Source organism: Callithrix jacchus, chromosome 4, assembly GCF_049354715.1.
Source record: "Callithrix jacchus isolate 240 chromosome 4, calJac240_pri, whole genome shotgun sequence".
NCBI lineage: Eukaryota > Metazoa > Chordata > Mammalia > Primates > Cebidae > Callithrix > Callithrix jacchus.
This window is the reverse complement of record NC_133505.1, coordinates 45300504-45313599: the sequence shown is the minus strand read 5'-3', so window position 1 is coordinate 45313599 and position 13096 is coordinate 45300504.

Genomic DNA, 13096 nt, shown 5'->3' with positions numbered 1-13096 from the left:
TGAGCAACCTAGATCCCCTGCATGCGCAGTTCACAATAGGATTCACACTCTTATGAGAATCTAATGCCACTGCTGATGGGACAGAGGCAGAGCTCAGGTGGTAATGCTCACCCACCACTCACCTCCTGCTGTACGGTCCAGTTCCTAACTGGCCTAGAGTGTCTTCAGTCTGTCAAGAGCCTGTTCTCTTCCTCCAGGAAGCCTTCCTTGATACCTACTGCTGGAAATTCCTTTTCTTCCTCAGACACCTGGTGTTCCTCTCTGTTTAATTTTATCTTTTCTGCCCTATTCATCAAGTCTCGCATTCAGTAGACAAGTGTTTCATGGGCACCTACCGTGTCGTCACTATGGTAGAGGTTGCAGATTAAACACAGTCCCCTGCATTTAGCTCAAACTCTAATAAGGAAGATGGGCCTGTGAACCACTAAAATAGGATGTGATGAAAGCTTTGAACAAGGGAGTTATGAACATCCAAAGACAGGTCATCAGAAGCTTTGTGGTAAGGTGACCTGGAAGAGATGAAAGATGAAGGATGGGTGGGGCGCAGTGGATCACGCCTGTAATTTCAGCAGTTTGGGAGTCTGAGGTGGGCAGATCACAAGGTCTGGAGTTAGAGACCAGCCTGGCCAATGTGGTAAAAACCTGCTCCTACTAGAAAAAACCAAAACAAACAAAAACACAAAAATCAGCAGGGCAGTATACTGTGGTGGTGTGTGCCTGTAGTCCCAGCTACTGGGGAGGCTGAGGCAGGATAATTGCTTGAACTCGGGAGGTGGAGGTTGCAGTGAGCCGAGATTACACCACTGCACTCCAGCCTGGGTGACAGAGTGAGACTCTATCTCAAAAAAAAAAAAAAAAAAAAAAGATGAAGGATGAGTTAACTCTGGTGGACAAGACAGGAAGGGGCATTCAAAGCAGAAGGAACAGCGTGTGCAAAAGGATGTGGGCTTGAGAGACCATGGCTAGACTGGGGAGAACACAGGGCCTTGAACATGTGGGTGTCCAGAGCCTGGGAAATGGTGGAACCTGCGGCTGGAGGGGTCCCGGAAGGCTGGCCTGATAGGCTTTGTCTGCCGAGCTGAGGTGCTTATAAGGTTAGGGGAGTGAGTAGAGCATTTTCGGCAGAGGAGCCCCTGATCCAGTCTACACATCTCCCTCTGAGCAGGGGCAATGTCTCCATTTCAGGGCTCTTGGGGTCTTTGGCATGAATAAGAATCTTGCTTTTCTCTCCTCTTCTCTGCTTTCAAGCCCAAGGGAAGCTGGAAAAGCTCACTTCCCTGCAGCTCAGATGGGGGAAGGTGGGAGGGAGGGAGGGTGAGGGAGGGATGCCGAAGCCGGAACTGAAGGGCCAGGCAGGGCCATGGCTGGCAAGGGAACTCCACCGTGGGTGCAGAGTGGCTTTGTGCACAGATTGGGGGCACCCATGTGAACTCTTAGGGCAACTTTGGGACAGCAGAAAGGGCATTTGGAGGCTTCCAGGGAGGAAGTGTCACAACTTAGGAAGAGGATGCTGAGTGTATATGTGTGTGTTTGTGGGGTGTGTATGTGACACGTGTGTATCTGGTGTGAGTGTGTGTGTGTGTATAGGCTGTGGCGTGTGTGCATGTGCATGTATGTACGTGTGGACTGTGTGTATGAAGCAAATCTCCAGGGGCTCATGAGGTGTAGCCTTTTCAGGGGACAGTGAGGACTCCGCAGAGGAGCATTTATCCTCAGGGACACAAGGCCTGCAAGGGGACAGGCTGGTATGCTACCAGGCTCCCCACTGCCCGCCATCTCACCCCCAGCCTCAGCGAAGCACACAGCACTTGCAGAGGGCTTAATGGACTGTGACAGAGAGCCTGTGAGCTGGGATGATTCCGCTCCAGGGAGAAGGCAGGCAGCCAGCTGAAACCTATGCTAGGGGCTGCCGAGGTCCTTGCCACCTCTCCGGGTCTCCACCTACCCCCTTCTACCCACCCCCACACCTGCTTTTGGGAGGCCCTGGTGAGGGCGCTGTCTGGGTAGTCGCATGGTGGGCAGAAGCCACACCACCAGTGGAAGGGGTGGGGGCCAAGGGCCTCTGATCCCTGGCTTGGAGGGAGGAAGCGGAACAAAGCTGGGCTCCCTCAGAGACTAGCCTCATCTGTCCCCTCCCCCAGGTAGCCAGATTGTTCCACTCTGTCCCTCTGCCGGAAATTCCACCCTTTGCGGAGGTTTCTTCTGGGAGGGTGCCGGCCCTTCTGTGGAGGGCCCGCCCAGCTTTCCCACTTTCACCTTTCCAGAAAAATCTCTATATTTTGCCTGCTCTATGCCCCTGACCCTCTGTAGCCTGGGTGTTCCTACGTGTTATTGTCAACCTGAGGGGTGTAACTATTCAGAGTTGGTTCAGCCCTGTGAAGAATACTGGGAGGCAAAATCCAGCTCTCTCAATACAGGACCCTTGCCACTCACTGCCCAGGAGAGTCTGCTCCGAGGGCACAGCCCTGATAGCAAAGGGGTGTCAGGCCTGACGTGGGTGGCAGATGGGTGTCAGGCCTGACGTGGGTGGCAGATGGGGCACGTCAGTGAAGAACATAAACAGCTCTTTCTTCTACGGCTGTGAACTATCTAGTTTCAAAGTTGGCATTCTCAGGGATTGAGCAAGCCTTGTGCCAGGCCCTGGCATCCACCTCGCTATTCAGGAAGGACTCAAGGTCACCAGAGGCAGAGATCAGGTGGGCCCCAGGGAGGGAAGTCAAGAGGAAAATCACAGGCGGGCTGAACCACAGTGAATGTGCAGGCCGGCAGGAGATCCGCCCCCAGGACACTGGGAGCCGGCAGAGGCAAGGATTGTGTTTCCAGGGGAGAAAAGGGGCCTAGCAGAATCAGGGCCAGAGTCTGGGCTGGGAGGCACCAAAAGGGAGCCAGTAAAGCAAGGCCAGAGCCCAGGAGTGGTGCCAGGCCTTACCCAGGAAGGCACCTGGGGTGTAGGCACTGGGCAGGCAGTCACGTCTCGCAGGGGCCCCACACCCGGTGACAGGCTCCTTCTATCTCCAGATAGCTTTGGGTCTTTCTCAAGGTCCTGACTGCTGAGTTCTTCACAGCAGCTCACGAAGAAAAATGAGTGGCGTGGAGAGAATTGACAGGTTTCCAAATGGAGAAAGGGAATAAATTGTTCCCGCACAGCCAGCCCGCTGCCCTCCCCACTGAGGACCTTTCTCCCATGACCCACTCCCCACCTGCGCTACCTCTGCGCTATCTTTCCACACAATAGCACGAGTTATCCTCTGCCTGCCATCCCAGCATGAATGCACCTTCTTTGTTACGAGCCTCCTCTTCCAGAAGCTGTTATGTAACAACCACACAGAAGACCACTGACAGCCCATTTCTCCCATCAAAGAGCTGCCGAGTTCCCGCCCCTCTTCCCACCAGGTTTCTTCCTTCTTTGCTCTCAGCAAATAGCCCCTGTGCTGGGAACTTGGGAAACAAGGAGAAATGAAACCCAAATCTCACCGAGGCCTCAGTCCTCACAAGATCCTGAAGGGGCAGGACCTTGGCTCCTTTGTCTCTGGGTCCCTAGAAGTTAGCGCAGCACCTGCCACAAAGTAGGCCCTCCACAAATCTTTTCTGAGCAGGGAGCAGGACGTTCCAGCATATAGGAGGGGGTTAGGGAAGGTTCTCTTTCCTCCATTGCCTGTCTTCCCTGAGTTTGGCTTTTGGTCTTTCCCTGCACCAGCTCCCATCAAGCCTAGCCTAGCTCTGTTCCCCACCCCCCACTCAGGACCTGGGCCCTCTGGCCTGACAAATGCACCTCATTTTCCCACCAGTTCTGGTCTTAGGGCTCCAACGTGCATGAACCACCCTCCCTTCTGTCACACTCCCATTCCCTCTCAGTCTGAGTCCTAGGGAACAAAAGAAAAAACAACACACACAAAAAAACTCGAAACATTCCCAGTCCCCTGCAAGGCAACTCAGGAAGAAAGCTGGCTGAATGGCCCCTACTCTAGCCTCAGTTCCCCCACTCTTTTCAAGGGTCCCTTCTGGTCTACTCACTCTGTCACCCAGGCTGGAGAGCAGTGGTATGATCTCGGCTCACTGTAACCTCTGCCTCCCAGGTTGAAACAATTCTCCTGCCTCAGCCTCTCAAGTAGCTGGGATTACAGGCGCGCACCACCACAGCCAGCTAATTTTTGTATTTTTTTTTTTGAGACAGAGTTTCGCTCTTGTTACCCAGGCTGGAGTGCAATGGCACGATCTCGGCTCACCACACCCTCCACCTCCTGGGTTCCGGCAATTCTCCTGCCTCAGCCTCCTGAGTAGCTGGGATTACAGGCACGCACTACCGTGCCCAGCTATTTTTTTGTATTTTTATTAGAGTCAGGGTTTCACCATGTTGACCAGGATGGTCTCAATCTCTTGACCTCATGATCCACCCGCCTCAGCCTAATTTTTGTATTTTCAGTAGAGACAGGGTTTCACCATGTTGGCCAGGCTGGTCTCAAACTCCAGACCTCAGGTGATCTGCATACCTCAGCCTTCCAAAGTGCTGGGATTACAGGACATTAGGGATTGTCTGAATCAGGATAGTCTGATTTCTGTCTCACTGGGTATGACAGCCACGTCCACAGCCAATGGCCTGCAAAGTCCAACTCCCTGACCTCATCTGGGCCACTCTCCCCTTTTGCTGGGCTCCAGGCCCTTGGTTTCCTCTCTGCCTCCACCCCACCAAACTCCCACCTCATGGCCTTTGCTCTTGTCCCTCTTCCTGTCTAGAACTGTCTTCCTGCCGGACACAGTGGCTCACACCCATCATTCCAGCACTTTGAGAGGCCAAGGCAGGAGGATCACTTGAGGCCAAGAGTTTGAGACCAGCCTGGGCAACATAGTGAGTCATCTTTACACAAAATTAAAAAATAAGCTGGGTGTGGCGGTCAGCACCTGTAGTCCAAGCTACTTAGCAAGGCAGGAGATCAGCTGATCACTTTGAGGCTGCAGTCAGCTATGATTACGCCATTGCACTCTAGCCTCAGTAACAGAGTGAGATCCTATCTCAAAACTCCCCAAAACAAGAAACTCTCTTCCACCAGATATCTGCGTGGCTCACCCTCTGGTCACCTTCAAATCTTTGCTTAAACGTCACCATCTCACTGGCTGTTTCTTACCCCTGGAGGTTCCCCGAGCTGCAGCAACACCACCCATTCCCAGTGTCCTTCCCCTGCTTAATTTTTCTCATGTATTACTTTCTGAGATACGGATTTATTTATTGTATTCGTTGTCTGTCTCCCCACTAGAATATCAGCTCCATGAGGGCAGGCATTTTTGTCTATTTTGTTCCCTGCTCCTTCCCCAGCATCTACAACAGTGCTGGGCACGTGGTAGGTGCTTGGTGAATATTGGTCAAAGGAATTGTGGGAGAATTCTTGCTTTCCATCTCTCCTGAGCTCTCACAGGACAGAGACTCCAAGACACCCAACTGTGCTATGAGCCAAGGCTCATGCTGACTCTGACCTCTGCTGAAATTGCAGGCCCAAGTCTCCCGGACAGGAAGCAGCTTCTACCTGGTACCCAGTGGGGGTTGAGGCAAGGCAAGCCACGCTTCCCTTCCTGCCCTGACCCTTTATTAGAGGTAGGAATTACAACCTAGCGAGGGAAACGAACTTAAAACTGGATGCTACATGTGACTCTTCCCTGAATTCGAAGGAAAAGACATCTTAAATGGTGCCTTCCTAAAAGCGGGGAGGGCCTTCCTTGGTCTCTCTTTGAAAGTGTCATTTTCTGTGCATCTATGACTCCCCCGACCTGGGAGACATCACTCCCAGGTTGCAAGATGCAAGCCAGATGCAAGCCAGCCTCCTGCCTACTCTAGCCCTTGACTCTGAGCAAGCCATTGTTTTCTGTCTGGAACAGTAAGTCCCAACCCTCCAGCACACTGGAATCATCTGGAAAGGCTTACTCAAACATTTTAGTTTGGGATCTCATTCCCAGAGATTCTTATTCAACTCTCTGGACTGAGGACTGGGCTTATGTAAAATTAAAAACAACAAACAAACAAAGTCCTTTGGTGATTCTAATGTGCTCAGCCAGGATTGGGAATTGGGGGTCTGGGCCATGCCTTGGCTGGATGGTGACAACCTTTTGTGTCCCAAATCCCACTGAGCACCCAGAGTGACCATGAGTACCCCAAGATGCCAAATCTGATTCCTCCGGCTGGGGAAATTGTGGGTGTACAATGGGTATTCTTCAGCTCACCCAAAAGTTAACTGTTCACACAGACACACCCCAAACTAGCTCTCACAGTTGACATAGTCTAAGCCAGGATTTACAAACTCAGATGACTGCCAGAATCACACAGATAATATATCAGGTTGCAGCAGGTGCGTTGTTAAGATGTGGATATGATGGGTAGAGAACCCACACTCTTCTCATTGGGCAGGTTTTACCCTGTTATAATCTGTTGTTACCAAAAAGGGATGCAGACCCTGTGGTGCCTGCTTTTCCTCTTTGCTCGCCCCAAGAGAAATGAGGATTCAGGAATTTTAAATGAAATAACCCATATTATTTTTCTTAAAAATCCTGATGCTGCAAATGAGTTGCTAACTTTAACCAAACTGCCACACCGTGCAAGGCTGGCCCCACAGCGGGGTCAGTAGTTCATATTATCACTTTCTTTATTTTTTTGAGACAGAATCTTGCTCTGTCACCCAGGCTGGAGTACAGTGGTGTGACCTCAGCTCACTGAAACCTCCATCTCCCAGGCTCAAGTGATTCTCCTGCCTCAGCCTCCCAAGTAGCTGGGATTACAGGTATGCACCATCACACCCAGCTAATTTTTGTATTTTTATTAAATACAGGGTTCCACCATATTGGCCAGGCTGGTCTCGAACTGCAGGCCTCAAGAGATCTGCCCACCTCAGCCTCCCAAAGTGCTGGGATTACAGGCGTGAGCCATCGCGCCCGGCCTCATATTATCACTTTAGGGCAGTGTCAGTTTCTTTACCTCATCCTTAACATTCAGGCTAATGGGAAATGGCTATTTGCTTCAGAGTCAGACACTGTTTAATGTATTCTCAGCTCCACCAAGAATCCTGGAACTTTCAAAATAAAGGGTTGTTGCAGTGATGTACCAGAGTTGGCTCATACTGGCTTGTGAAATTCGGCTGTGCCCATCTCTTCCCAGCTCATGCTCATTGACATCACATCAGCAGCTTGAAATCGGCCATGGCAAGTGTATTTATACCAGGTGAATTAGTAAGTGCTATAAACCAGAATGTCCCTGCCCTACCCCCGCCACCTCCCCGGCCCACCAGAGAGCCAGTTGTTAAATGCTTACCAGCACAGCACTGCTTATAAAGATTCAGACTCTTGGCTAAGGAGTGCTGGAGCAGCAGTGAAGGGAGCAGTCCATTTTTCTGATTACATTAGGATTTACATGAAAGTATGCAGTCCCTTCCCTTTAAAACCCCAGATACCCACTAAAAGGACACAGTGTTAAAATATATTCTTCTTTAATTAAAGAATAACATTGGTACAATAAGATGCCCAGATTTTTTTTTTTTTTTTTGAGACCGAGTTTTGCTCTTGTTGCCCAGGCTGGAGTGCAATGGAGCGATCTCGGCTCACCACAACCTTCACCTCCCATGTTCAAGTGATTCTCCTGCCTCAGCCTCCTGAGTAGCTTAGATTACAGGCAGGCACTACCACACCTGGCTAATTTTGTATTTTTAGTAGAGACTGGGTTTCTCCATGTTGGTCAGGCTAGTTTTGAACTCCTGACCTCAGGTAATCGGCCGCCTCAGCCTCCCAAAGTGCTGGGATTACAGGCCTGAGCCACTGCACCTGGCCAAGATGCCCAGATTTTAAGAGTATGGTCCATTGGACTTTCACTATTATATACACCATGTAACCACCACACTGATAAAGAATATTTCCATCCTTAAAGAAAGTTCTTCATGCTCCTCTTCAGTCAGTCCTCCACCATGGGCAGACACTGTTTTGATTTTATCCTGATAGATTCATTTTGCCTGCTTCAAAATTTTATATAAGTGGAATCACACAGCAAGTGCTCTTTGGTGTCTGGATTTTTTTTCCACTCAAAATAATGTTGTTGCCCATATGAATAGTTCATCCATTTTTAGTGCTGAATAGTCTCCCTTTGAATTAATGGTCCTGATAAAATCTTAATCCTAAAACTCACCCAAATGCTATGCAAGGGCCCATTAAAATTTGATTTTTACTGATTGCCACAGGAGAAGAAAACTTCTTTCCACCTCTTTGGATAAATAGATTGGGTCACAGAAGATTTAGGTGTACTTGCCTTTCCACCAAGAGAATGACAGAGCAAAACAAAAACTAGGCATTTGATCCTTTCTTGACATGGGGGCAGTATTGGACTCACTGCAACATACCATGTCTCCTCGGACCTTAAGGGCTCTCGCTTCCTCTCTTTGCTCTTGTAAGTTTCATTCCAAAACCTTTGGGCCTCTCAGTCCCAAGTTGTCTTCAGTGTTTTCCATTAAAACTTGGCAATTAGCCAGGCATGGTGGCTCATGCCTTTCATCCCAGCACTTTGGGAGGCTGAGGTGGGTGGATCACCTGAAGTCAGGAGTTCAAGACCAGCCTGGCCAACTTGGAGAAATCCCATCTCTATTAAAATACCAAAATTGCCAGGTGTGGTGGTGGGCACCTATAATACCAGCTACTCGGGAGGCTGAGGCAGGAGAATTGTTTGAACCCAGGGAGCAGAAGTTGCAGTGAGCCAAGATCGCATCACTGTACTCCAACTTGGGTGACAGAGCAAAACTCCATCTCAAAAAACAAACAAACAAACAAAATAAGGTAAACTTGGCAATTATTTGGTTTAGCAATTCCTCATGCCATACACTTCTGGCTAACTGCATGTTTCCTGAGATGATTGCAATGCTAATAATATACCTTCTTTTAGCAGAATAAGGATAAGAGATGTTTTTTTAATTGAATGGCTCTGTCTCATAATAATTCTCTGCTTCTTTAATTCAGTGTCCCCTTAGAACTGCTGGGGCTGGGCCAGGTGCAATGGCTCATGATTGTAATCCTAGCACTTTGGGAGGCCAAGGCGGGCAGATCACAAGGTCAGGAGTTTGAGACCAACCTGGCTAACATGGTGAAACCCCATCTCTACCACAAATACAAAAAAAAAAAAAAAATTATCCGGGCATGGGAGCCCACGCCTGTAATCCCAGCTACTCTGGAAGCTGAGGCAGAAGAATTGCTTGAACCTAGGAGGCGGAGGTTGCAGTGACCTGAGATTATGCCACTGCACTCTAGCCTGGGCAACAGAGCAAGACTTTGTCTCGGGGCGCGGGGGGGGAAAGAACAGCCAGGGCTGTCATCAGCTAGTAAGAAGCCCCTCTTTGGGTAAAAGTGGTCCCACACCAGCAAGTTAACCCACCTGCTTTGTGCAGAAAAGGGTTGGGTTGTACAAATAAAGAACCATCCACAAAGAAGAGGGTGATGGGAGGCTGAGGAAATATTTAAAGCAATTTACAGAGGAATTTCTCAAATCCAAAGATGAGGCTTTCCCGCTGGATGTTTTTGCAGCATTTTAGCTGCATGTATTGAGTGGTGACTCTGCCACTCTGTCACATCCCTATCCCCAGTGCTTATTGCACATCCGAGGAAAGAGAGGCTCAGAGAAGTTCTCAGGGCCACATAACTGTGAGCAGCAATGCCAGAATTCAGAGCAGCTGCTTTTGGCTCCAATTTCCACATTTCCTTCACCAGGTAGGCTATTTCTAGAGAAGTGAGCAACTGCAGGACTCCCAAGGCCAGACATGGCTGCAGAGTATAATCTCAAAGGGAAAGTAACAATCCTTTAAGAAGGTGCTATCTCAGGCCAGGTGTGGTGGCTCACGCCTGTAATCCCAGCACTTTGGGAGGCTGAGGCAGGTGGATCACCTGAGGTCAGGAGTTAGAGACCAGCCTGGCCAACATGATGAAACCCCATCTCTACTAAAAACACAAAAATAAGCCAGGCATGGTGACAGGCACCTGTAAGGCCAGCTATTCAGGAGGCTGAGGCAGGAGAATCACTTGAACCCCGGAGGTGGAGGTTGCTGTAAGCTGAGACCAACCATACCATTGCACTCCAGCCTGGGCGACAAGAGCAAAATTCTGTCCCCACTCAAAAAGAAGGGGGGGCTGTCTCCACAGGTGGTATGATGACACGAATGAGGAAGATCAGAGTGAGGATGGCATCAGACTATCCTCTGGCTGGCATGTACATGGTACCCACTTTGGGTGTCATTAGTGCATGTGAGCTACCAGGGTGTATGTCTCAACTGATGAAATCTTTTTTTCTTCACAGCCTGTGCATCCAGGAGGCCTTCATGCCAGCAACACCCTTGAAGTCACTGGCCTGCCTGGCAGCAGCAGCTGGAAGTCCAGGGTCATCACTTTACATGCTTGTCTATTTTCTGACTTTGCCCACCATTCAAGAGTGTAGGGCATCAGATTCAGGCAGAGCTGAACTCAAACCCTGGCTCCACCTCTTATTAGTTGTGCAATCCTGAGCCAGTTACTTAGCCTCTCTGGATCTTAGTTCCCTTATCTGTGGAATGAGGATAATCATTGTAGCCCTGGCCTCATACTGTAATAGTAAGAGGAGTTAATACTCGTAAAGTAGGCCAGGCACGGTGGCTTATGCCTGTAATCCCAGCACTTTGGGAGGCCGAGGCGGGCGGATCACCTGATCACCTGAGCTTGGGAGTTCGAGACCAGCCTGACCAACATGGAGAAACCCTGTCTCTACCAAAACTACAAAATTAGCTGGGCATGGTGGCACATGCCTGTAATTCCAGCTACTCAGGAGGCTGAGGCAGGAGAATCACTTGAACCGGGGAGGCGGAGGTTGCGACGAGCTGAGATTGCAACATTGCACTCCAGCCTGGACAAAAAGAGTGAAACTCTGTCTCAAAAAAAAAAAAACTTTTTGGAAAGTAAATAACCATGTCAGGCACAGAGTTGAACACCTGTGCGGGTTGCCTCACTTCACTTAGCAGAAGAGTCCATGAATATAAGACAATTGATTGAATTAGGTATTAAAATTTTTTCAGGCTGGGCACGGTGGCTCATGCCTATAATCCCAACACTTTGGGAAGTGAAGCAGGGTGGATCACTTGAACTCAAAAGTTTGAGATCAACCTGGCCAACAGGGTGAAATTAAAAATACAAAAATACAAAAATCAGCCAGGTATGGTGGTAGCCACTTGTAATCCCAGCTACTCAGGAGGCTGAGGTACAAGAATCGCTTGAATGTAAAGGTGGAGGTCGCGGTGAGCCAAGATCTTGCCAGTGTACTCCAGCCTGGGCAACAGAGTGAGACTCTCTTAAAAATAAGTAGATAAATAATTGTTCAGTAGATTCCTATGTAGTTGTTGTTTTCTTTTTAAGAGGGTGGGGAGAGGCAGAGGCAAGTGGAATTGGAGCCAGGACCTAAAGTTGGCTCCTTCTGTTGGACCTAAAGTTGGTTTCTGGGTGAGGTTGATGTCTGAGTGTGGGGCCCCAGGGATCCAAGACAGAAGGAAGTCAATGCTCCCACTCCCACCTTGCCCTCACCCCTGGAAGCAGGTGATCAGAGGCAGCAACCAGAACTAGTTCCCACCCAGAACTAGTACACAGGAATCCTACACTGAAATAAGCCCATCTTCTTTACACAAGGGTTGATTCTCCTTACACCTTGTGCACCTTCCCAGGAGCTATGGTTTAAATGTTCCTGCCAAAACTCACGTTGAAATTTAACTGTCAATGTAATGATATTAACAATGGGACCTTTAAGAGGAGCTCACCACTGCTATCTCAGGAGTGGATTAGTTATCTTGGGAATGGGCTTCAGAAAAAAGGATAAGTTCAGCCCCCATTTGACCTCTCTGTCTAGTGTGCTCACTCTGCCTTCCACCTTCGGCCATGGGATGACCCTCACCTGATGCTGGTGCCATGTTTTTGGACTTGCCAGCCTCCAGAACCATGAGAAATAAATTTCTTTCTTTCTTTTTTTAATATATACCTTACCAAGTCTGTAGTATTCTGTTAACAGCAGAAAACAGCCTAAGACATCAGGTGAGGCCAGAACTCTCATGCTGCCTTGGACATCACCTCCTGATTCCCTCCTGGCTGGGTTAGTATGATGTCAAATTGATTGCAATGGTGGGTACTTACTATTTTGCGTTTACTTTTCATTACAACATATCCCACAGGATTCCAGGGATCTGGGATGGTCTATATTCTTGGCAATTCTCAAGATCTGCAAGAGCCTTATTTCTTGTTAACTTTTTCTTTTGCTTGATCCTCTTGGGCACAGGGGTTTTCCTAAAGTTTTGATTCTGTAATTATGGCTACCATAAAAAACTGTACAATTTTGGAAAATGTTTTTGCCTAGTCTTTCATTTTCTAGTTTATTTGTTGTGTTCCTGTAGTGGGAAATTAGAGATTTGGAGAGACTGATGGGGTTGCAGGAGGATTTTATTTAACGTGATTACAGGCTTAGCAGAATTGCATATATATATATATAATTATATATATAATTGCACTGTAGGTTCTGGGGTACATGTGCAAAACATGCAGGATTTTTGCATAGGTACATACATGGCAATGTGGTTTGCTGCCTCCATCCCCTGGTCACCTATATCTGTCATTTCTCCCCATGTTATCCCTCCCCAACCTCCCTACCCCCTGCTGTCCCTCCCCTATTCCCCCACAACAGACCCCAGCGTGTGATGCTCCCTTCCCTGTGTCCATGTGTTCTCATTGTTCAACACGCACCTGTGAGGGAGAACATGTGGTGTTTGCTTTTCTGTTCTTGGGTCAGTTTGCTGAGAATGATGGTTTCCAGGTTCATCCATGTCCCTACAAAGGACACGAACTCATTGTTTTTTATGGCTGCATAGTATTCCATGGTGTATATGTGCCACATTTTCCCTGTCCAGTCTATCATCGATGGGCATTTGGGTTGTTTCTAGGTCTTTGCTATTGTAAACAGTGCCACAATGAATATTCATGTACATGTGTCCTTACAGTAGAATGATTTATAATCCTTTGGATATATACCCAGTAATGGGATTGCTGGGTCAAATGGAATTTCTGTTTCTAGGTCCTTGAGGGG